At 45.8% G+C, this 26,882-nt stretch overlaps 2 long non-coding RNA genes across 2 annotated transcripts in view; both read right to left on the reverse strand.

The window, feature by feature from the left end:
• Positions 1-26,882, reverse strand: part of LOC119432761 (uncharacterized) — a 172,193-nt gene that overhangs the window by 649 nt on the left and 144,662 nt on the right. The gene's annotated exons all lie outside the window — the stretch shown is intronic.
• LOC125941551 (uncharacterized) lies at positions 434-6,702 on the reverse strand. Its single transcript, XR_007464440.1, has 3 exons — positions 6,587-6,702; positions 2,298-2,406; positions 434-614 (listed from the first exon to the last, which is right to left on the reverse strand). It is a non-coding gene; the product is annotated as an uncharacterized LOC125941551 (long non-coding RNA).

Genomic DNA, 26,882 nt, shown 5'->3' on the forward strand with positions numbered 1-26,882 from the left:
CGGGCCGGGCTCGGGCACGGCGTGTGCTTTTTGACTCGGGCCCGGGCCGGGCTCTGGTTTTTTGACGCGGGCCCGGGCCGGGCTCGGGCTTTCTGCGAGTTATTCTCGGGCTTCTCAACTCTGAAAAACATGTATTTTTCGGTCTCGGGCCGGGTTCGGGCCGGTTTCGAGTCGGGCTCGGGCCGGGCTCGGGCTTAAGGTAAAGGGGTGGCGGGCCGGGCCGGGCGGGTAACGTAGATTATTTCCGGGCGCGGGCCGGGCCCGGGTCTCGCCATAAAAGTTTTGATCGGGCTCGGGCGGGCCGCCCAATGTGAAAACGGGCCCGGGCCGGGCCCGGGCCGCAAAAATCGGCCCGTGCAGTGCTCTACTACAAATAGCACTGATTCCGGCGCCCCCCGCGTACCTTCAAAACAAGACCACCAACAACTGTGCCGGTCCTGTAGGGTCACAGCCCGAAGCTTGATGTGACATGGCTACGAGCGGTGGACCAGTGGGTCAGTCAAAACTTCAATGGCCTCTGTCGAGACCACGCACAGTATTGAGCGATTGAAACGCTATAATGCGACCGCACGGCGGCCAACGCGGTTTGGCCACTGATGAGTGCCGGGTTACCACTGGAATATCAAATGTAATCATAATTCGTCACAAATGCTCTCGCTTTCATCGTGTAACAAAATGCATCAGCTCGGTGTCCCCAACGCTGGCAGCCATACGCTCAGAGTACCACGTTTCACTCATTCAATCACTGAGCATTTTATATTGTATTTTCAAGTCAGCATGTTTCTTTCCCCCTTTCTTTTTTTTTCAAATGTGTAGCGCCCCTTGCCGTTCTCAGGGTAGCATGGAAGCACTCCCACGCTTACATTATTTCGTCGCACAGTGGCCGGAGCCCAAAAAATTCAGTATTCGGCCTTACAGGGCACCCTGCTCCAAGGACGCGAATTCCTGTTTACTATTGCTGACTAGCCATTGAGTTCGAATTCTATGATGAAATCAAAAGGTAAACGCTTTGTCATTACATTTTTTAATGAAATTCAATACCGAAATAAAAATGAGGTGATAGTAAATACTGGCTCGAGTAGAGTGGAAAAACATTTTACAAGCAAGAACAGGATGGCACATATAATTAAAGTGAAACATACGTCAAACTTATATTCAGGTAAGACGCCACTGCAGTGACACAGATGTATCCATAACACAATTATCAAGTTTGGTAAGTTACACAAAGGACGGGACTTCTGAATTTAGAGATAAATATGTGCAGGCACCGGCGGCTGGCAGTACTGAGCATGCGGACACCTACTGTGGGCGATACAAACGCCATGAATGTTAATATTCAATTTGATTATTTCACACCCCGAAACGACGGCAAAAACAATGCGATTCACTTGCGTTTTCGTCGCCATTGCACATGGCCACTAATTACCATATATTGAGTGGCTTGTCACATCATCATCATCAGCCTATATTTATGTCTACTGCAGGACATAAATATCCCAACGCGTATTAGTATGTATGCAGTGGCGGCTAAGCGACACATCATGCAACGTTTCAACGAAATTGACGGAAATACTCAAACTGTGTCGTCACCTAGTTGATATTTCTTCAGCCATCAATCAAGCTACCATAGCGACAAATTACAGGACCTTACAATGTGTTTGAAGCCTGTTCAACTTCGAAGGAGCTTGTCTTTAATTTATATGTTTATATTTCTTACGCTTCAGTGTGCTGCCATAGATGTGCATATTCATCTGCTCTTTCATTGCCTGATGTGACAACGTAGCTTGGAAATCAGCAGAAGCGAATAAATTTACCTTGGCTGCTAAAAATACAATTTTGATCTCATTGTCTAGTATCGGTATAGGTTCAGATGTTAGTTAGAGAGTCTGTAATGCTCTTAGTATATCCGAATACCAGGTGTCTCAGCGACGAGGGTCTCTAGTTATTAAACATGGGAGAATCGCGACACAGTGATATTTCTTTGTAAGATTTGTTACAAGGGCAGACAAAACAAAGATTTTGTTACAATATTTAGCAGCCTAATTAGGGTAGGTTTACTAATTACTTTATTACTATGAACGTTAGCCTACCAGAGCAAATGAACGTTTGTAGCTAATGACAAACTCATAACAAACCGGCTTTTAAAACGAACAAAGAGTATGCAGATTCAACGCAGCTTCAAATTATGCAGCTTATGCAGCTTCAAGGTAACAAACGCAGACGTCGAGCATCTCAACACCAATGATCCTTTGAATCAATGGAATTTGCGTCAAAAGCTGATAATGGGGTTTACTTACCCGTGAGATATAAGCTTCCCCCCAACACAGGTTTCATTCCTACAAGGTGTTGTGAGGTTTATGCTTTGGCCATCCTCTAACACCGTGCCATTGCTTGCGATGCATCGTTCTGCGTAATTCAGAGTCAACATTATCCTCACAATTGCATGGCAAGAAACAGATTTTGTTTTCGAAAAGAGGGAGTGGTTAAACAAGGTAACCCCCTTCTCTAATGAAGTTACCAAATTGAAGTGGACTCAACCTTTGTAATGCGGTTGGATACCCGCCTGGCCCTCTCAAACGGCCATGTCAAACACCCTAGGACTCCTGCTAGTCCAACGACGCAAAGTACGCAGGAATGAGACGTTCTTACATTCGTCCGCTTGCCAGACCGGTGCACCTACCTAAGCCTCCTTGTGGTCTCTTTATAATTGTTCATCGCTCTACCTTTGCTACTGTAGAGGTGGCAGTGCGGAATAATTAAAAAAGTCACAGTTTCACCCAAAAGGCAAAGCATCAATTGCGATAACAACTTAGTAGATAGCTATACGGAGTAAGGATAGTAGCTTTATCAGCTGTATAAACTTGGACATGCAGCAGCACCATCAACGCGCCGAACTGTTGTCGATGCCGTCGCCGTTTTGCCCGCGTTCGCACCGAACGCGCGCGGCGTTGGTGACTTGCCAGGGCCTCTGGGGGCGGCTCGGAGGCTTTCGACGAGATCAGACCGGGAAACTTGTCAAGCAGCGTCGAAAGTGTGTACCACATTCTCGCCTCGCAACGTTTTCATAAAAATACACATTGGGTGCCGCAGCTAAACGCCGCCTCCCCCCCCCCCCGGCCTTTCGCGCGACAGAAGTCGCGTTTGCTCTCTCTCTCTCTCTCTCTCTCTCTCTCTCTATATATATATATATATATATATATATATATATATATATATATATATATATATAGTGTGTGTGTGTGTGTGTGTGTGTGTGTGTGTGTGTGTGTGTGTGTGTGTGTGTGTGTGTGTGTGTGTGTGTGTGTGTGTGGATTGTAAAGGAGGAAAGAGACGCTTAATGCTGCACCCCTTCATGGAGCACGGCGCAGAACGCGCGTTTGTTCTCCGCCGTGCGTTCGCTCCCCGTGAAAGCGCGCGTCCCTCGCGCCCTTTCACTAGCACCTACAGCGTCCGGTGCGCGGCGACGATTTCATCGCGGTGGACGTCATACGGAACCTCACGGCGACGGCGACGCCGACGGCAGAAATCCTCTTTGAGTGCCCATATAATTGCTATCGCAATAAAAAAGCCGGCAGATCCCACGCCCTGTGGGAATCGATGTTATGCGAAGCAGTATGCGGGGAGCCTACCAAGTTAACGAAACGACCATGAGAGCACCAAGCCGCGGGTGGCTCTTTCATGACCTACATGACACGCATGTCATGACATTCATGTCATCAGTCCTCAGGTGTCCCTTTAGTTACACCTAAGATACTTTAGGGCGAAAGCGTTAGTCATGCTCATGATTCTGACTTAGACCATCAACCTTTAGCCTTTTTCTTCACTTACTACCCACGTGCGAACCTATTTATGTGTTTTTGAGTGTTAATGTTTTTTTGCTGAGTCATTGTCATTTTTGCTCAGTCATGGTCATGACTATGACTTCTACCAGCATCCTTTAGTGTTTCCTTCCCTTAGTACTCACGTCCGAACCCATTTCAGTGGTTTTTGAGTGCTTTACTTTTTTCGCTGATTCATTGTCATTTTTGCTGAGTCATGCTCATGACTATGACTTCTACCATTATGCTTTAGTGTTTCCTTCACTTTGTACCCACGTCCGAACCCATTTCAGTGGTGTTTGAGTGTTAGGACACGACACCAAAATCGGTGTCGTGTCCTAACACTCGGCGTCGTGTCGGCATAGTATGCATGAGCCTTCATAACTGTAGTGTTTTATTCCGAAAGGAACGCTGATATAACATCCTTGACTTTGAATATCAGAATACCGAGACGCAATGGTAAATCGTAATCACACGATGGATTCCAAATGCCTACTAATGAAACCATGTTCATTTTTTTACAATAACGGATATGTCACTTGTGCATTCCGAACCCCTTCTTCGAACAAAAAAAGCCTCAAGTAGCTCACGAGCAATTGTACTTCTACAGAGTATATAACATCGTGAAATAGTGGCGTAAAAGTTCAAGCGCATGGACATGTGCTAATGAACAAGCGCTAATGAGGTAGTGTCCTTCTTCTAAATGAGAGGCCCGATTCCCACCCAATCACATACGCATCAGCTCATTTTCCCAATGTATATCTTGCCGCAAGATGTAGGAATCTACAACACGGTGATAATGGCGTTAAAAAAAGCATACCAAGCCCCATGTTAAGAACCATGCCTGGTTCCATGCTCCACACCGACCTTACTCGCAAACTGTAACAATTGTCTTGGTTATTTCCCCTTGCACAGTTACACAGACCTGGGATGATCTCTTCGGTGCATAAGGATAGCGTACAAAACGCCACGTGTTATAAAGCCTCATAAAAAAAACATTAATCAGCGGATTTGAGCGGCACGCAGCTGATACACTAAACAGTGAACCAAGGCGCTTATATATTCGCGCGGCACTTGTCTCGTATCTCGCGGGCTTTCGTTATTGTATGCTGTTTGGGCGCTTTGCTGTGAAGTTTGGTTTCAGAAGACACGAAATTTGTTTGTGCGTCGAGTATGAAGTTAGAAATGGTAAGTGCCGTTGTCTAGCTTGCTCCTCTAGGTTCGCTACCCTTGGACCTGCTTTCCGATCTGTATGTTCTGTACATCGTTTGGTGCATGAAGGCCACACTTACATACCGAACTTCGCTACCTTATTAACATTGTTGAGTATTTGTGCTAGTAAAAATAAAGTATTGTTACAAAGTGCCAGTGCATATTGTCAAGCCGCCGAAAAATGGCGCCGTTTAAAAGTAATCTTGTAGTATAGTTGGATTTTCGTTTTCATTGGCATAACGTCACGGCAAGAGCAAACGCAACGGCGCTTTGTTGGGCTACACATGTCTTTAAAAAACGTAGCACGCGACATCTACAGTGACCCAGGCGTCTATAGACAAATTGAAAACTATATTCTGAGGTTTTATTTGGGTTGCATTTCGCCACCACCAAAACTTGGGCGCTGCAGCCGGGCTTTAATCCCGCGCCCTCGGGCTTAGCAACGCAGTAGCCGTTTGTACAAAAAAAAAAAGTTGCTCCTATTGAGGTAATAAGTGTCCATAGGGTATGTATCCAGTATTGCTTCCAAAAATACAATGTTTAGCTCTTCACACTAATAATGTTTAAACATAGTACTAATTGGATTCTTACACGACTTAAAAATAGTAAAACACAGCTTCCGGGCGGGCGCGGCCTTTGGCCCTGCAACACACAACAGGTTTCTACCCGGTTTCTAGGTTCGAGCTCTATTCTGTTCTTTATGCCAAGGTGTGCGTGTTGATTATTGAGTTGCTGCAATAATACAATAATTCAAGTTGTGGACCTGCCACTATATGTTTATATCGCACGTTTGCGCAAACAAAGTCTCCGTGTTTTTACTTCGAGTAGGGTTTGACTGGCAACGATACTCTGTGTCCACTTTTAACGCATAAGCGTTAAGGGCCCCATGTCGCAGAAAATCCGGCGTCGGCGTCAGCGTTAAGCATCGGCGTCTGGTGAAAATAATCATGCCGAACCATATGATCCCAAACCATTCCGACCGGGCGAGCCCTTCGCGTGGTGGTGCAAGGTGTTAGTAAAAAAAATTGAATTTCTCAAAATAAAATTTGTCAGAAAAATTGTAAAGGACGACTTAACCACAATCTAAATATGTGATAGCGTCGGATTGTAATTTGAATACAGGAGAAAAAAACTGATAAGCAGCCAGGGATGTTTGAATCTTATCGCGTTGCACTCTTAAAGACGAAGCTTAAGCGTCCTCCAATTCTGATGGTGTTTCGCGGTACTTTGGTTCTAATAAACATTGAGGGGAATGTTGAAAACCGAGCCTTTCTAAATTTTGATCGCGCCGCACCTCGCAGAAAATACGGTGTCAGTTTCGGCGTCAACGGCGTCCAATAACGCTATCGCGTTCCACTCATAAAGGTGAAGCTTACACATGCTCCAAGTTTTTTCAAGTGCAGCATGAGTGTACACTTCCTTACAAAAAGCACGGACAAGCCCATACGTTTTAATGACAAGTTATCGACACTCCCCTTGTTTTATTACTGTATGCACAGACGCACATTGCAAAACATTTCACAGGCGCAAAATTTGGTGTTTCTAAATGAACTTACCTGTCTTATTGAAACAGGTTACACTGCAACAAGCAGGAATTGTTCCTCTGCTGGTTGTTAAGTTACAGCCGGGCGGAGGATCCTTACACCTGCAAACGTGAAAGAGATTTAGTGAAGCTGACAAGGCCATTCTAAACACGATATCAACGCTGAGACGATCTTTTAGATACCTTCGCTGCGGAAATCCTTAAGCAGTGCGCATATGAAATAATAATTTGTTATATAACTGCCTCAAAACTCCAACTTTCAATTAGAAATGATGAATGCAGCCTTGAAAAATATGCGAAACAAATGGAAGTTCAGCTTTGGTCAATGCTTAGCCACCAATTGAACATTGAGGCAGTCCAAGTAAATATACGCTAACTATCGCATCACATAGCACATCGTATTTTTCAAACTAATAAAATTCAACAAATTGATTTTTAACAAGGATGAAAATTATTTTTGAAGTTGTTTCCCAACGCCCTGAAATCTGCATCATGATTCGTCTTAGCCGCCTAATCTCGTGGTGGCGAATATAAAATGCATGCAGCCAGAAGTCTTGGTCTGGCGACGACGGCAGCGCACGTGAGCGGAACCTGCGCTGGAGGTGGCTGACTAGCGAGTGGTAGTGTCTCGCTGATTGCTCGTGTATGACACGTCGAAGTTCGGGAGACAAAGAGGACTCAAACGCATGGCTGACAGGAAGAAGTGACTGCTGGCGACCGACTTCCTCTCGAACAAATTGTTCGATTTGGTCGAGGAACGAGGAGTGGGTGGCAGTAGTACTGGAATTGTCGGTTAGAGCCGAAACCGTGTTTCGTCCGGCGCAACATCTCCGCCCGTAGTAAGGCGTTATTTGCGAAGCTCATCGAGCTCTGGCACAGGATAATGACCTCGTCAACCATGTCAAGGTTTTTCTCGAAGAGCATTTGGAAGGCGTCATCCTCTATGCCTTTCATGAAATTTTTCATCTTCTCGGTTTCGGGCATAGCAGGATTTATACGCCGACAAACGTCAACTACATCTTTAATGTAGCTGGTAAAGTTTTCACCCTTTTGCGGAGCGCGACCATGCAACCGCTGTTCTGAGGGAAGCTTGCGCACAGCAGCGCGACCAATGACTTCTATGAAGCTAGCCCTAGATGCTGCCCAGGTGGAAAGGTGGGATACAGGATTCAGGAACCAGAGATTGGCAACTCCAGAAAGATAGATGGCGTTAGCGAGTTTAGTTATGTCATGCTATTTGTTATTCACATTCACTCGGTCGTATGACGAGAGCCGATCCTCACGTCATGATCTTCAGAACTAACGAAGAAAGGAGGGTCTCATTGGCGTGGAGCACCTGAACAGCGACCGGCGACGTATGGGGAGGATCGGGCTGCGTGGCGTACTCAAGCATGGCAGAAATGGGAGGAAGCGTCCGGCTGCGTTTCTGCTCTGTAAAGGGCCCAGCACCTCCACCAAGTGTCGAGAGGCGTTTTGGTGTTTAATGAAGCTCTCAGATAGCAGGGCACAGTGGCGGGAGGTCACACTGCTCAGGCAATGCAGGTACAAGGCTTCGACTAAGTCGTCTTCGCTGTCTTTCTCGAAGCCGTGCACACTGCTCGTTCTTTTCCAGTACACTTAATAAATTATGATAACCTGAAGCATTAGGCCAGCGAATGGCTGGCTGCACCGCAATTAGCAAATATAAATGATGTAATGGCACAAAAAAAATGTACAAAAATTAAGGCGGAAAAAATCATCCGTGATTATGTCAAGCGAAGCATTTCTGAAAGGTATAAATGACGCAAGTGTGGGCGGACGTTTTATAGGCCAATTGCAATTAAATTTCACTTTGGCTAAGTTTGTTAGCGTATACTTGTTAGTAATTATTTTTAATTTTTGTATATAAATTAGAAGTATATACTAATTAACCCATTTTGCCAAAGCCGCATAGCTGATAATTTTATAGTTTGTTAGCAGGTTCTAAACAGCACGTAAGCAGACGTTGCGTGCGCAGGTGGTGCCTTTATGATTTCACGAGATTTTTCAGCGCCGCGTGCTCGGGCAGCATCGCGTCGCCAGGACTCACAGTGACCACTCACAATACGCTGTATTACGGGGTGCTCTCTCGGCGAGAAGGCTCGTCGCAGTTCCTCGTGGCGGCCGTGGTATCAAGCTACGCACGAGCCTGGCCTCTGAGATTGCATCAGTGTGCCACAGCAATCACGGTGATCATGCCAAGGACCGATGCATTGGTTATGCGTGACTTCCTGCGAGCGATAATGGGGGTGATCCATTTCATTTACAGCATCAAATACGGCTTTTTAGAGCGCTGCGCTTGGCGTCCGTTCCTGCGGTGAGCCTCGGCGTGCCACAGCGGCGTAACCGAGCGAACGAGCACAGCGAAAGATGCAAGAGCGAACGCGAAGCGCAGCATGGGATCAAATGTGGCGAGAGCGAAGATGGTGTGAGGAGGAAGGCGGAGGAGGAGTAAAGCGGAAGCATGAGGAGTAAAGCGGAGGAAGCCGCCTTGAAGCACCACCAGATGGCGCTCACATCCGTGCATCCGCGGCTGCGGCTGGTCATGCGAGGGAAAGAAAAAAAAGGCGTGGCTGTCACCCTCGGGAAAATATGGGATATAGAGATAGAAAAACACCCAGCGGTCTCATGGCTGTCAAACTTGTGTAGTTCAAATACAGCGCTAATGCAGCTATACTAACGAGAAACCTGGGGATGTGCGAGGCAGTGATGCGCCAGCGTTGTCACTCGATGCGCGCCTGCAGCTCGGCGTCCAAGGCACGCCAACGGCTTATGAAGCCCTGTTCCCTCTATCTTGCCACACGGCATGCGCTGATCTGGTGCTGGAGTAGCGCTGGAGTGAGAAGGGATCGAGCGCTACTGGGGTGGTGGCGCCCTCTCTTGCGCTGCGCTGGTACCAGGCTGGCGTTTTGGAAACGATTTTCACGAGTTTCTGCTAATCAATGCGCTTAATGCTTGATTAGTCCTATCTTTTACATTAGTCTGACTCATGTTACTTTATTTTGAACCAATTTTTATGAATTCTGCACTTGTTTTGACCCTCTTTTTGCGCATGACCACGACGGCATGAGATCACATTACACGCCGACAGCCCGAGCCCCTAAAGTGCTTGGCACTTAAAATAGTAGCAGTGTCGCCCGAACGGTGAAGCATCGATTGTGATGGGAAATTAGTACAAAGCTCTACAAAGTAAGAATATTAGTTTTATCGGCCGTATAAACTTACAAACATTCGTTTACTAACTTAATTAACAAGCACTGTGTCACACGTGCAAAGGTAAACATGAACACATCTCGATAACCGCGGAAACGTGCTGTCAAAACGCTGGAGTGAGGAAGCGCGCTGCAGCAGCCAGCGAATTGACCTTCGTGCTATCTCTCGCTTCAACGCGAGAACTAAACATCGAAAGCACAGCGCATACGAAGATACCGGCACTTGGCATGGCGTACTTTATCTACATCGCAGATTGCTTTGAAGATGAGGTCCGCGCGGGCGCGCACTTTGTCCACGTCGCAGATTGCTTTCGAGATACGGCGCGCGCGCAGCTGCGCTGTTAGCCGCAGCTGCCGGAGTAGAGCACCCTCCCCCCCCCCCCCTTTCTCCCTCGGCTCCCCCTTGTGCCTCGCGCGCTACTGAAGGCGGCGCGCTTCCGCCCCGCCTTCCTCCATCGCGCGCGCGAGATTGAGCAGCGATCATCGGCTGACCCTCGCAAGCCTTCACTAGCACATACGGCGTACGGCGTGGCAGCGATTTTGTCGTGTTTGGACCATAAAATATGGTTGATCCCTCTTTCATAAGAATTGGTAAAACACGAAAGTGAAACGTGTCTTCAGAGAAGCTGCTACATGTTTGCTTCGTAATCTCACGTCTGCAGAAACGAAAGGCGCACGACTTGCGGGTCGGCGACCATGTTGCAGGTTCGCTTGGCACGCGGCGTCCTGTTGACGAGCGGCGTCCTGCTGCCGAGTCGCTTCGGCGAAGGTACGAGCATTTTCGCCCGACGCCGTAGTGTCTTGGGCAGCCAGTAGAATTGCGACGCGCTCAGCTTCGGGAATGCGAATGGCAGAGTTCGCAGCGTGTGCCGCGAAAGCGTTCTGCTTCACGCTGGCGTTACTCTCGCCGGACCAAAGCGAGATTCGCCCGTCGAAGTCGTTCACTTCCTGCGCCGCTTAGCGCAGCAGTTTTAGCTGGTGCCATCGCAAGCGAATCAGTAGGGGGCGTGTAAGCACTGCTGATACATGTGGAAGCTGCTCTTCGTAGACGACGAGGCGTCACAGGCTAATCGGAGGCGAAAGACAAACCATGTGCGGAAACTGCGTCGACACTTCAGCAGAAGGCCTACATTGCCTACACCAGCTACACCGCACTGGAGCCTCGGCTGCGCTGCGACTACCGAAGCGCTCACAGTCGGCGCTCGTTAATGTCATGATGCATGCAGTACTTCGGTTCACCGCTCCTAGATGGCGGCACTATTCCTCTGCTAAGAGAGAGCATATTTTATGCGTTCGCGCCGACGTCACATCCGTTACAGGAAGTGGATGGTGGAACTCGGCATAAAACACTTTCGTGTTGAAAGGAACTAGAAAGCTCACACTCTCGCATATCGTTCGCCGCAAGCGTTTCCCAGTAAAGTTTACGGTTGCATTAACTGCAGTACATACGGCAGGCATTGCCAAATCCTGACTGGGAGCTTACCACTGTCGTCGAAAATAGAAGTGTACAATCATTGCAATCTACTGGTGCTGACGTATGGAGGCAGAAACTTGGAGGTTAACAAAGAAGCTCGAGAACATGTAAAGGACCGCACTAAGAGCGATGGAACGAAAAATGTTAGCCCTAGCGTTAAGAGACAGGAAGAGAGCGGTGTGGATCAGAGAGCAAACGGAGATAGCTGATATTCTAGTTGACATTAAGAGAAAAAAATGGAGCTGGGCAGGCCATGTAATGCGTAGGATGGATAACCGGTGGACCATTAGAGTTACACAATGGATACCAGGAGAAGGGAAGCGCAGTCGAGGACGGCAGAAAACTAGGTGGGGTGATGAAGTTAGGAAATTTGCAGGCGCAAGTTGGAATAAGCTAGCGCCAGACAGGGATAATTGGAGATTGCAGGGAGAGGCCTTCGTTCTGCAGTGGGCATCAATATAGGCTGATGATGATAATGATGAAACTGCATTTGCCGGGAAGCGGCAACTGTGTTGCGTGTCTTGGCTCTGCCAATCGATACGGTGATCGGTGCAATGCCTCATAATATAGCGAAATAAAAACACGCATTCAGTTGCGCTCAAGTTTAGCATTAGGGAGTATCGTAATCGTCGGTGATGTTTTTGTTAGCTTTTCGTGACGCTCTGTCTCGTATTTCACACGTCAGCTCTTGCGCAGAGGCTACTCTTTATCTACATCATCTTAAATTAGGATTTTACGCATTTCCAAATCTCGTTCCAGTTGGCCTTAATTGCTATTCTCAAGTGCTTTCTTCGATGCTTCTACTGCCGCATGAATGCTACCCATTATAGAGAATAGTGGCGTATGCGTACTGGTACGAGACGTACTCGCAAGTTGCTATATAGATCAACCACTCTGGCCAGCACGTGATCGATGACACCACCACGTCGTGTAGTTGGCACTCACTTCAACGTGGTGTTGTTGTTGTTGTTGTTGTTGTTGTTGTTGTTGTTGTTGTTGTTGTTGTTGTTGTTGTTGTTGTTGTTGTTGTTGTTGTTGTTGTTGTTGTTGTTGTTGTTGTTGTTGTTGTTGTTGTTGTTGTTGTTGTTGTTGTTGTTGTTGTTGTTGTTGTTGTTGTTGTTGTTGTTGTTGTTGTTGTTGTTGTTGTTGTTGTTGTTGTTGTTGTTTATCACGTCTGGGTCTCCTACCCACGATGGGGATTGTCCAAGAAATGGGTGGATTGTTCCACATTAATATGGAGCATATATTTCCGAATATCTATGGAATTAGCATTGAATGGCGTCTAATTATCCGTTAAAATGAAATCAGGAAAGTCACATCGAATGAGTAATAATTATTTTAAATGTACAAAAAAAGGAAAAGATAGAATTTAGCAGGGCATTCGTTTCGATTCTGTAAAATGTTTGGGCAGTGAAGCAAGCATCCGTGTGGCTAAAATGGAGGTCCCGAACGAAAGAATAGCAGGTTTTGTTAAGTGCAGGCCAAGTGATCGAAAAGGTATTTCCAATAATCTTTTTTGTTGCCGCAGTAAAGCAGCGACAACATAGAAGAAAGTGGGGTATTGTATCTTCCTCATTAGGAAATGAACAGAGGGTGGAGGGAACCGAAGCCCCCCCCCCCCCCCCACCCCCCTCCTCCCCCGACCTGGGTAAGTATAAATTCAGGGAGGGAATGCGGCAACGTCATTTGGTGAGAGACCTCAAGCATATTTGTGTTACAGGATTCGCTACACCAGGGAAATGTCAGGTGCTTAAAAGCTGGAGAAACAGTCAAAACTAAGTTTGATAATGTATTAGGTTTTATTATTAATGTTATTATTAATTTTATTATTAGGTTTATTATTAATGTATTTATAAGTTATTAGGTTTGACAAAGCTTTTCTAATGGATCGCATCCAAAATCTAGCCACCGTAATGTGTGCTGTCACTGGTAGAATAGGAAGAACTGGGCCGGAAAATGATGTCTTTGCCAGTTAATCGGCACTTTCGTTAAAAAACTAACCTTTATGACCAGGTGCCCAAATCAAATGAACACATTGCACATGGACTGGAACTAGCAAGTGAAAGAGTTTTAGCATGGGTGAATCATTAGTAGCGGTAAAGGAAGAGCATACAGATAGGGAGTTAGTAAGAATAGCAGCGGTTGTAGTCGTATGGTATAATTTACGTAAAGCTAGAATTACTGCTAAAAACTGAGGCATAAAAATAGGCACAAAATCAGACAATCTTAAAGAAAAAGACCAGACGAGAGCATGGCAAACTCTTCCAATGCCAGACTTTTCCTCGCAGTGTGATGCATCTATCGCAATGATAATGTTTGTTCCTAGGGTGCTTAGGTGGTCTTGTAAGATGCCGTAAGGTAGTAGTGTCGCGTGGTTTGGGAAAATGTAATCGAACCTGATTTCCGGCTAATTTGAATGCGTTTCTGTTCTATATGTTAGCACTAGTAGAATGCAGTTATTGTACTTTTTAATACAAAGGTTTTCGACAGAATGGGCATATTCAGTTTTGTATAACCTAAATAGTAGGCATCACTGCATGCGGACGTACACGTATCGTAAGGAATAATGAATGAGCGAATGATCGGCATTGGTGCAAGTACCACACGCGGATTTTCATGCATATAGGGAAGGTAATACACATTGCCATTAGTCACATTAAGCTAGGAGTATTGTTTTTACGGTGATTGTCAGGTAGCCATTCTCTGTATACGGAGAACAGGCGCAGATATACAGGGTGTTTCTACGAAGGCTTTAAGCAATATTTAAATATATCTGCTCTGAAATAGAAGGGCCGTGCCTTCGGAGACATGCTGTCAGTGGTGACGACCACGGGGTGAAGGGTGATACGTGGTAATTAGTCGCTAATTAATAAATATCATTAAATAGCTTTTAAGCATTTAGCTTCAGCGGGCTTATCGTAATTATGAATTTGAAGCAAACTCTCTGTAGGATTTTTCCAGATCCGATAGTTGATCGGTAGGATCTACTATCGGATCTGGAAAAGTGCGATTACCTGCGGAACTGTGGCACGACAAATTTCGGCTATCAGAGCGCGCGCAACCGAAACTGGGAGGCTGCAGTGAGCACAAAGCTGCGCCCCTCGAAGCGACGTTCTACTTACGTCGCCCAGCGGCGGGCAGCCATCGCGTTGCGACAGCGAGGAGCATGCCGCTTTGCGCTCATTGCAGCTTCCCAGTTTCGGTTGCGCGCGCTCTGATAGCCGAAATTTGTCGTGCCACAGTTCCGCAGGTAATCGCACTTTTCCAGATCCGAGAATTGATCTGGCTTGCATGCAGAGTTTACTTTAATTTCGCAATTACGACGAGCCAGCTGAAACAAAGTTAAAAAGTTAGCAGGCTTTTGTTAATTATTAAGTAATTACCCCGTATCCCCCGTCACTCCTTGGTCACCACAGCTGCTGGCACGTCTCTGAAGAAACCGCCATTCTAACGAGACAGCGTTAAGCACCCCCATGTCCCAGAAAATGTGGTGCCGGTGTCAGTGATGGCGGAGTTGTCCGTATGAGTAAAATCAACCCGAACCACGCAGGCCCCCGTATGGCGCATAGGCGTTTCTGAACTAATTGAATTTATAAATAGAAAATGCGTCAGAAAATTCGCAAAGTACGACTTACACACAACCTACCGACCTGATAGCGTCGGATTGTGGTTTGAATATACGAGAAAATATAATTCTGGTACGCGGAAACTCAAACACGAACCCCTTTTCAAACTACTGTTTGAGGTCTTAGTGGGAGCGGCGTACCCAGCTCGGTTCCTTGCAACACCATCTAGATGGCGCTTGCCTCCGCGCATCCGTGACAGCGGCTGCGCCCGCCGGGCGCAGGAAAGAAAAAATCAAGAACCAGAAAGCTCGCCTTCGTGCATAGTGTTCACCACCAGTGTTTCCAGGTAAACATGACGGTTACATAGCTGCAGTTGCCAGGAAGTGTGAGAAGCAGTCAGGGGTCTTTGAATGCTCTCGGGTTCCACTCTTTTAAAGGCGAAGCTTAAGCGTCCTGCAAGTTTTATTTTAAAATGGCTAATTCTAAATATTACATCAGTCAGGGGTCTTTGAATGCTCTCGGATTCCACTCTTTTAAAGGCGAAGCTTAAGCGACCTGCAAGTTTTATTTTAAAATGGCTAATTCTAAATATTACTTTAAAAGTTCGCAAGAACATCCGGTATACAAATCCACAGAGCTCATAAGAACTCGTAGTAGATGGCTTTGCAACCATGTCACAATTTCGTAAGGTTTAAGTATAGGAAACTGGGACGTTTCCTTTCACGGAGGGGGAGTGGGGGTTGCATTTTTTAAGGTTTATTTCTCTCGTGAAGTTTTCTGAGTTATTTCATCTGAGGCAAGTTCACTCTATATGAAGCTTTATTATTTTGGTGAGCTGTTACACTGATTGAACCTATTCTAGTGTGTACACTAAAGGAAGTCTGTATTGAGCCTACTATATTTATTTAGAAATACAGACCGTGCAAGTGTACTTACTTTAGTGTTTCTCGCGCATACGTTAAATAATAACGGTCAGTAAGTGTCACGTAAAACAACTTCTAAACAACTGGAAAGCTACACGACAGAAATGGAACAAAGCAACCTACGTCATGCTCACCACCTTCTTCTCACGTGCATAACATGTGAGCTTTCCACAGGTGTCGTTCATATCCACTTCATAACTGAAATTGTGGCCCCCATATAAACAGTGCCCTGAAAGAAGATGATTATTTAGAAATTTATCAACACTGACGGCAAGTAAGAAATATACTGATGAAGATACAACTTATTAGTACGTGGGTCGGTGCTAATTCATAATACAGCTTTAGGAACGGGATGGCTGTAACTGAGTATAACGCGATAGTTTACCTGAAACTTTCTGTTCTCTTGTTATTTTGGTCAATACTACGCCATCTTGAAGCGTGCAAACGCTTAAAAAAGTCGCAGTTTCACCCGAAAGGCGAAACATCGATTGGCATAGCAAATTAGTACACAGCTATACGAAGTAAGGATAGCAGTTTTATCGGCCATATAAACTTGTAAATATTCGCTTCCTAACTGAATTGACAAGCATGGTGTCAGCGCGCACAAACAACCATGATCGCATCACACTCGATGACCGCGGACACCCTCTATGAAAACGCTGGCGTGAGCAAGCGTGATTGCAGCAGCAAGCGAAGTTATCTTCGGGCTGTCTAATCGCTTCAACGGAGACTGAGTGACGAAAGCACCGAGCGCACAAAGGTATAAGCAGTCTGCAGATTGCTTTGAAGATACGGCACCCGCGACCACGCGCGGACGAGCAAAGTACGCAGGAGCTAGCGGAGAAGAAACCGAACCTCCTCCTCCCGCGCTGACTTCCAGCTTTCCTCCTCTCGCGTGCATGATTGAGCCGCTATCGCCAATACGCAGTTGGTGCGCGAGCACAGCGCCGCCTCCCTCCCTCTCTCCCTCCCTCCCATCTCCTCACGGCCTTTCTCGCGAAGGAAGACAGCGCGTTTGCTCTTCGCCTTACTCCCTCGCGCCAAGATTTTATCCAGAATTTCCTTTTTTTCTGGGGGGGGGGAGGGGGGAGGGAGTGTGTTATCAGAACGTAGGGTTGGTGGCTACGAAGTTATTAACTATGTCTTTTTGAGCGAATGGCGGGGGAAGGGGGGGGGGCGAGAGGTTCAAGGGGCTAGCGCTCTTTTTACCACATTGTGTTATTTAAATAAGTCTGAGCGCTTTTTTTCAACAAAGGGTGACGGAAAAGCTGTTAATCAACAGAAGTACACTTATTAACTCTTTAAGCAAGTATATAAAACCACATGTTACAAGTGAAGAGCTATGAGTTGGACTAGTTGGTGTGCATTCATGTTTTTTCTTGCGCTAAGTACAGTAGAACGGAACAGGGACGAAACGAACACTGAATATGAAGCAGACACGAAATGACACACGGGAGCGAAAACTACCAACTGGTTTGTTGTCAGATCATGCCACAGTATTTAAAGCACACAACGATGTATTGCGACTGCGTGAACTATGGTTACTGCAGATACTCTCAGATCTCGTTCTCACGTTTCTGGTTGTTATGAATCTACCGGTATATTCATTGCGTGTATGCATTCTTTGCGTAAGTGATTTCGGCTTTTGTTAGCATGATTGAAGGCGTGCTCACGCAGTCGTCTTTTTATTCTTGTATTTCTAAAGCTTCTCGGATTTCCCTGCTTATTTTATCTTTTCCTTTAGCGACGACTGTCGTCTTGTCATCGCTCCCATGTGTCACTTCGTGACCACTTCATATTCAGCGTTCGTTTCGTCCCTGTTCCGTTCTACTGTACTTAGCGCAAGAAAAAAATGAATGTTACAAGTGAGTTCATCCTTGTTTGTGCATGTCGAGCTGATGTTGTTGCGCAAAAAAAAATGCAACGAAGGTGGACACAGATACGGGCGGGCACAGACAGGCGCGCACGGACGAACGCTGTATAAAAGGCCAAACTGTGTGCCTCGTATTGCGGGATTATAAATTGAATACTATATTAAACACCCATCGCATTTTGTCACCATGTTTGAAAATTGCAAGAACATAAGGGAGTTTAGAGCTTTCATTTGATTGCATAAAGTTTTTTTTTCCTTTTTTTCTATGGAGAACAAAGTGAAGCAAGTTCCTAATCTACAAGTCTTGATAGAACTAAGTGCAGACGTTTTCAAAACAAAGTACAATACCATTTTGCACGAGAAAAAAACTAAGCACAATGAAAGCGCAGGAGCCATATACCTTAAACAACTCAATTAAAATATAGCCAATATACTCGTATATCGCTCTAGATGTCCATTAACCATGACCATAGAACAGCGCTCAACTCTGAGCACCGGTACTTGCATAAACGAAAACACGCGGACGTGTCTTGCGTTTACGCGGCGTCTAGCTTTCTCCGCACCCTGCAGGTCGCAGTGTAGCATTGTAGTCTGCGCGCTGTGATCTGCGCGCTGAACATCAAAAAGTGGGCCTCAAAATTAGGTCCACGTACGGTTCACCTCCGCAAAGACTAAAGATTGCTTATGCCAGGGGTTAAAGTCAAGGGGGGGGGGCTCAGTGGGGCCCGGCTCCCCTTCCATTTTTTAAGAAGGGGCTCGCCCCCCCCCCCCCCTCCCCTTGGCAGGTCAACTGTGGCACTGCGACATCCCTTCGACAAGCACTAGAGGGGATTTTATTACCCGAAGTGCTTTGTGCGGGGCAATTCTAACTATCCAATTCTGCAATTCAAGATTTAATCATGGTTAATCGGTTGATGTCTCATGAGCAAAGACAGGAAAACAGGTATTTTTGTACTTCTGCATGCATTACCCCGAGGAACTGCACACGACGGACACCACCCTTGTTCGACTAAGGTTCTTGGCTCAGCATGCTGTTTTATGAGCCACCTGAGCGTGAAGTTCAGGTGGCTCATAAAAATAATGCTGTGTACCTTCACTGATTCACCTGAGCGTGAAGCTCAGGTGAATTAGTGAAGGTACACCTTGGTTTCTTTAGGTTAGCAGTTAATTTTCATTCGTTTAGTTGTGTATTATGAGTGTTGTGTTGTACTAAAGACGCATGAATTTGCTCAACTTTTGTAGGTAAGCTCTTGTGAAACCATAAAATATATTGTTGTAGTGCCTGAGATTGTCAATGAAGCAAGGTAACTAATATTCTGTGTTGCACGCAGACTTATTTGCTCTGAGCTAACATATCTTTAACCATTTACTTCCCGATTTTTTCTTGAAAAAAAAAGACATTTCCAAAATGCCCATTTATTTTAGGTGCTTGATTGAATCGGCATTAAATGCAACTTTACCTAGCTACTTCTATTCTTTGACTTGTTGAGCTGGCGGAACCTGTGTGTGACTAAACTCTTCACTGACACACACACACACACACACACACATATATATATATATTTATATACTAGACGTCCTGTCACTCCAGACTCCCGACAGGTCCACGGACCACCGAAGCGAGATACTTTCTGACCCTCCGGTGCCATATCACCGTTCCTCAGGGCAGCCATTGGCCGAAGGCACGTCCCTTCGCCCCACGCTCAGCCACATTTTGCTTAAAGAAGCCGAAGCGCCCAACACAGCTAAGATCATAATCCAAGATCTTCCATTGCAGCCCAAGTCTATCTATCAGACGCGCAAGAGACAGGTTTTGGCGCAGACGCAACTACCTTGTTTAGAACGAACCACCTCCTGGCGGGCAACGACAGTGCTCTTGCAGTCACCCACGAGACGGTGAGCAGGAATTGCCATTGGTTCCATCATTGTACATGCAAGACTCGGCGACACGCGGCATTTCGCCGAGTTCAGGCGGTTCGAGTGCATTGGCAACGCTGCGAAGATGCACGCGACGAGTGAGCAGATGGTTTCGCTGCTTGTACGGCACATCGGTGCAGCCGGCCATTCTTCAATGTCCAGGATCTCATCGCGCGCTTTTTCAACGGCGGCCGTCCCGAAACAGCCAATGCCGCCCACCAGAACCATCTTCGGCGACTTCTCATCCCCGGAGCCATTTGCGGCAGCGTGGCCGAGTGTAATGAAGAAAAGCGACACTTGGAAGTGGGCGCTCGAACGACGGGTGCTAGGGGAAGACGAAGACGAAGCAGAGAACAGCCGGCCCAGTGGACGGGTGTTGTGTCTGTCGCTTTGATTCCTTTATAATATATATATATATATATATATATATATATATATATATATATATATATATATATATATATATATAGCGCCTTTATACTGGTCGCCGCCCTGTGAGAGCCGCCCTCCGCTGGGAGGGGAATTTAAGCCCTACTTAAAGCGATTACCCCAGCGCATGGGATCAGCGTGATTTTTTTTTTCCAGGATGAGTGCCTGTCTATAAGGGGGAGGGGGGAGAGGTCTTGGTCCGGAATAATTTTTTGGGCGTGTCGGTATCCTCCTGGGTGGGGGGGGGGGGGGTGGTTAAGGGGGTGTTAGGGGGGTGTATAAATCTGCCTCGCGCGCGTAAGATACAGCCACGAACCGCGGCTCAACTCACGTGCTTTTACTCGCACATGCAGCATACGGTGCGCGGCGACGATTTTATCACCATTGGACTTTATACGGAACCTCACGGCGACGGCAAAATTGCGCCTGCAGTGTCCATATAATTGCAATAAAAAAGTCACAGGCCTGCGCGGCACACGCTGCACAGTCACAGTATAAGCTGAAGAAGCCTCTCCGTAGGAGCCCCATTTTCGGCAGCACGCACTAGAGGTTTTTCGCAACGAAGAATATTTGCGTAGTTTTCACGAGAACAATCTGAACTGTCCGCACGGCGCCTACGACTATAGCTGCGACTTGTGCTGCTCTCTGCACAACCGTGTGCTGAGACCAACGTTGCCTGGTCGCAGCCGCACGCGTAGCTCTACCATTCGCTTCATCACCAGTGGTTAGTACCTTGCGAGGAGGCGCCATAACTTGTACCGAAGAGTAAACACAGGTATCGAGACTGAGGGGCGCACTTGTCACATCCCTTGACCGTGGCTCGATACGACTGTTGATGACGATCATTATGATGATTTATCAGCTCCTTTTAAAAGGCGCAGTCACAAATAGTCACCTAGCCTGCTTGTGTTAACCAAGTCGAGCTACATGCAACATGCAACTGCTACATCCAACTGCTACATGCTGGGACACCTGATGGAATACAACGCAACTGCAATGCACAGTTTGCAGGTATCGACGCTACGCGGCGCGCATGCCACATCGCGTGACAAGTGGCCCGATACGATGCTAATAATGACGATGATGATGATTTATTGGAATCCCCTCTGAAACGGGGCGCTGACAAAGTCACATAGCCTGCTTGATTTAATCAGGTATGCTTGATTAAACAGGTATGCTTGTACCTGCTTGATATATCAGGTACAAGCATTTTTCTATACATCTCCTGAATCATCTTTTTCTTCCTCAAGACTTCTCGATCTACTTTGTACTGCTACCTATGCAAGTGCTACATGGAGTCCCACCTGGTGTAATACGCAACTGCAATGACAAGTATGCACGTATCGACGCAACGCGGTACGCACCACACATCGTGTGACAAGTGGCATGATACTATGCTAATGATGATGATGATTTATTGGCACCCCCTTTGCAACAGGGCGGTGACAAACAGTAACCGAACGTGCTTGATTGAATCATGTATGCCACACACGCCTTTCACTCTAGAATTTCATTGCGATAGCAATTATATGGACACTCCAAGCGCATTTCTGCCGTGGTCGTGGACTTGGACTTGGACGTGGTCGTGTACGTCGCTGTGCGTATAAAGTCCAAACACGGTAACATTGCCGCCGCACGCCGTACGCTGCATGTGCGACTGAAAGTTTGCTTGGCCGGCTCAGCCGACGATTGCGGCTAATTATCGTGCGCGCGAGAGAGAAAGACGGGCCGGAAGCGCGCATATTCGGTCGTGTGCGAGGCACGGGAGGGAGGCGAGAAAAGGGGGGAGGAGGCTTTACTCCCACCGGGGCTACGTAGCCCGGACGCCGTATCTTGAAAGCGCTCTGCCACGTGGAAAAATTGCGCGCCTGCGCGGACCTCATCTTGAAAGCTATCTGCGATGTGGACAAAATGCAACTAGTACCGGTAGCTTCGTATGCGCTGTGCTTTCGACGTTTAGTTCGCGTTGAAGCGAGAGACGGCCCGAAGGTCATTCGACGAAGAACATTTATTAACCCGTTGATGTTGGCTTGCGTGTATTTTACTTGTGGTGCCTATGTAAGTGCGCTGTCAAAAACAACACCTAAGATTCTGTGCTGCCGTATGTGATTCAGAGGTTTCTTACCGGTCACCACACAAAATTTGTTTCAGTTTTCTTGTCTTTGTTTCATCTTGAGTGTCTGACCAGTACCCTTCTTTCACTCACAAGCACGCCGAGTAGGTTCCAGATTTGTTTGTTTTGTATTGTGTGTGATAGGTATTACGTTCGCTTGTTACGCCAGGAACTTTACGCAGTATTGGCTTACTTAGCAATATCATGAGAAGCTCGGTGAAAGGCAGTAGTAACTCCCTCCATTATTCATCACGTGTAGAAATAAGTGCAATCCTTCACCTTCGGTGCTGAATCGATAACCGCAGTAGCATGTTATGTATGACGAGGAGCTGAATTCATCAAATTAAGTGGCACGAGACCATGAAATTCCGGCGCCTTCGTGGATTTAGCCGTGATTCATAATGCCTTTATCTGGGTCAAAATGATCCTTCCTGACGCATGCACTTGATGTCGGAAGTTATAGACACCGAGATTTGCTCCATAACCTCTAAGCTAACGCGCATAGAAATCGCCTAGAATATCATTTACACCAATAATTTGCTTCCCAAGCTTCTCTAGAGTTATTGACAACAACTTAGTCGATCACTGCACTGTAACGAAGTAGGGCTATGATTAATAAGATGCGTAACCTCAACAGGGTAGGACTTACGATCACTGGTGTTGACACGAATCTCTACAAGTTTCACGTTCTCGTAGCTGGTCGCCTGTGTATGTGACTGCCAGAAAACCCAGGCAACACACAGTAGTTTCACGAGCATGATGCAGAAATTATGTTTACGATCTGAAACAGCAGCAAAACGGAAAGGTTTATCATCGTGCAGGAACTACCACAGCAAAGAATAATAAAGGCAATTTGAAAGCCATCTAGAAGACACTTGGGCTCCACGACAGGAGCACGGTCCCAAATGAAAGCTGAAGCAGTAACCTGCTAATCTTATCTTCAAAAATTTGGAGGACGCTTAAGCTTCACCTTTAAGAGTGGAGCAAGATAGCATTCAAAGATCCCTGACTGCTTCTCGTGCTTCGCGGCAACTGAAGCTTACGTAACCGAAAACGCTGTTTTCAGTGCACAATTGCGTATTTGTGAACATTACGTTTCATTTTGCTTAACTTGCTAGTTCTTGGGGATATTCGTAAAACATTTCAGCCCTTTTGTGTTGCGCTTGTGTATGACGTATTCCCATGCCGTTATCTTTATCACCCACTATCTTTTTTTTTTCGTTTTCTCGTTGGCCCTCCTAAGGCCAAACGCTTGTGAACGCACTTGGACTGACAATAGAAGTTCTTTTCTCACTCGTGTCATGGCCTCAACAAGCAGCAAAATCAATTTTCTGCTTCTTAGCGTCACTAGAATCCAGCTCTCTCTCCGAAATGAAACAAGTTTATTTCAAATTTGTTTCAGCAGTTTTCTAAAAAAAACATACCTTTGCGGTTTCAATGCATTTGAATATTGAAATAGAAGTCGGGCAAGGGCTAAATCTTTGTGCCAACTTTTTTTATATGGCCGGGATATTGTTCTTTTGAGGGATTTATTTCCAAGTAAATAACGCGCCACCAAAGTAAAGTGCTGCGCATGTATTACTCATTTATTCGAAGTCGTAAGAAGATATTGTTTATTGGTGCAGAATGGTGTCACAGAATTCTTCAAACATTTTGGAACTATATTTATTATAATAGAAACATAACACTGCTTAAAAATGATCCCGCAGTTTGCTAAAGAGGATGAAACTTGTTGAAACGCTTGCAGCATGCTTATTGGTTGTTAACGGTTTGAGTTATTTTGGTGACGTTTCTTTAAAACATGCATTTATTTTGCGTATGTAGTTTCGCTGGGAAATACACGTGTGTTGACTTACTGCATTTACAGTACCAGTCGGAACGCGAGTTTTATTGTTCAAGGCTGACTTTGTTGAAGAGAGGGAGGTAAGAACTCTATTTCTTATAGATTGTCAGGCCGGGTCGTCGCTGTCGGAGTAGTACTAGGTGTCAGTCACAAGACCGCTGTGACTACCGTCAAGGCATGCTGAAATAACATTCAACCAGAAAAAAAAAAGGTATGGCAAAGTGATAAAGTATAGTACTGTGGTTGGTAGAATTAGGTAAAGCGAACTGGCACATCTCGCATGTGTAGGTGCCAGTGCGCAATGTATATATTTTTAATAGTTTTGTCTCCAGGCCATAGTCGGAAAGGGTTAATTTTTTTGCAATTTCTCCTGCACACATACCGGGTGCGCCAGGCATTTGAGGACATAATGAAGAAATGAAGGCTTCAAGAATAACATCGATATTTCAGACAAGGCTCGGTATGCTCTTCCAAATATTTTTCAGCGTTTCTTTTCCAGCTTTGCTATAAGACTGCTAAATAAAACTATCTTCAGCCTCAATTATGCAGTGAATTCGGCTTCTATAATGTCTATACACACAGACCAGATAGCGCGTGTTGATCTTAGGCAGACCTTCTATAACAGCAGGCTTTAGTAACTTTTTATCGTTGTGTGGCTCTTTGTTAGTCTCTCTTTGACGCCCGCCATACATAGCGGCATACAGGTTTAGATATTCGGAACTATAGGACATCGTACTGAGAGTGACGTGGCCGCTGAAGTTCGCAACCAGACGTTCTTGGGTGGCATATGCACTGTGGCTGCAAACAAATCCATAACTTAGGAGTTGCGCCTAATGAAATCGTTCACAGGAAGCTAGATTCTTTTTATTCTGCTATACCTGAAGTTGATCGTTAGTGATGATAATCGGCTTTTCAGGGTTCACACTCAACACGACCTCCACCTTATGTAGCCATTCAACCATCTGAATGATATCTGACCATTGGCAGCGTTTAACTGTCTTTGTCACAGATTATAATTGGCCACATACGCTTGTCTCACCAAGAAAACAAACCATTCAGTGACATTCAAGAAGTTCATGATCTCCAAGTCGCTGTGGTCGGCGTGCAAGGCAACTAGAGGAGCGCATTGCTTACCTCCATATTCAGACTTAAAGTTCATAACGTGAAATATAGGTGATAAAGGGGTTTGTGTGGATGATGTCAAGTGCCTAGACAAGGCGTATATGTTAATGTCTATGGTATTTCAAAGACGTGTCCTCAAATGCATCGCGCACCCAGTAGACGTCGCCATGCGTTATATCCTGGTACACGAACTTTCGTCTTCATCTCCATAAATCTGCGAGTTCTATAGTTGAGCATAACGTCATCAGGAGGCGCATAGTGACACCTGCAGCTCTACTACTGCTTGTTTATTGCCCAGATGCTTGAAAGCTCAATAGAAGATGGACGCTTTATGATTACTGGACAAAGACGTAAACTCAATGCATCGGAATGTCACATTTCTGACGTCCAAACCATGCTGCGACTCAAAGTGTCAAAAACGCTTATTCTATGAATTTATTCATCTAAGAAAAAAAATCGGTCGACTGGTATACGGGGAGTTTCGCATCAGTAGAAAGGCGCTTACAATTTGGCGCTGGAATGAATGCACTGAAATGAGCATATAATGTTCGCAGAAAGTTACTGCACGCTAATCCTGCACTTGGTGACGTGAAGTACAAATTGTATTACCACGAACAGAAGTAAAGGTTAAAGCGCGCTACGCAAACATCAAAGTGCTCATTACGAGCAATGTGCGACGCTACCAGTCATTTTTTTAAACTATATATGCCTAGTAGCAATAGTAGTAAAACATTATTATATTCGGAAACCGGACAGGACCCCAGTCCCCAGAGTATATGCCTAGTAGATAAAACATCTGTTGCCAGAAAATTATTCCCGCTGAGCCGCTGCAAATTCGGCGATACCGCTGATGACTTAGACAAACTCCCGTTTGCATTCAGAGCAGAACCTCAGCCTATATTTCAAAAGTAACATTTCCTTGTTTGCTTCAGCTGGATAATTACAGTAGTAACAAACTTTGACATAACATAGCAAGAACTCTGCGGAGGAAACGTCCGAGAAAATAATCATGCAAGACAAGTTTTAAAAAATCATGTGCTGAAGATTAAACCGACTAGCCTTCAGAGTGAGCAAAAACATCCTACCTGCAAGTATTCTCAGATCAGTCTATATTGGGATCGTTCTTCTAACTTAAATATTGCAGTTCTGTACTTACTTTCTTGAAGAGTCTCGCTTTGTGCGACGTGAGGGGAGATCGACGCTGGCGAAAGAGTTTCTGACCTCAGTTACCTTCTAAGGAGCATTCACTGCAGCGAGACTTTATAAACGTTTCACGTTTGCAAGTTAAGGTTATCAGTCGTCCTTTTTGCTTGCTCATGTTTTACTTCAGTGCATTCCCGTCCTTCTTTTCAAAGTCTAGCATGGTTTAGTGATGCAGTGTCGTCACCTTTTTACAGCCTCGCACTTTCTTGAAATATTTTAGTAGCAACCGACCACTACGCATTTTTTACAATCCAAGAGAAATGTCACAGCTCTTAAGCATCGAATACATGCCTTGTTCTGCAGAATAAAATTGATGATATGCGCCTGCTGTGTACCATGCCCGTAATGCTTGTTGTAGCATCTGCTTATCTTGCTCCGCTTCTGAGTTCCACACCGATGTTATTATACCACGGCCCTCATCCGTTGTAGTGGGATCACCAGGTAACATTTCCCGACAGCTCATACGCGATTAGCTAAGAGTACCTAACTGAGCAAACATTTTTTCATGTTTCAAAGCTAGAAATGTCAAATGCCTCAAGATTCAGATTGGTAAAGTTCAAGCTGACAAGTGGACGGTCCATTACATGTGCTAACGTACGCAAGCAATGATATACAG

The sequence above is a fragment of the Dermacentor silvarum genome, chromosome 11, assembly GCF_013339745.2.
Source record: "Dermacentor silvarum isolate Dsil-2018 chromosome 11, BIME_Dsil_1.4, whole genome shotgun sequence".
Classification (NCBI taxonomy): domain Eukaryota; kingdom Metazoa; phylum Arthropoda; class Arachnida; order Ixodida; family Ixodidae; genus Dermacentor; species Dermacentor silvarum.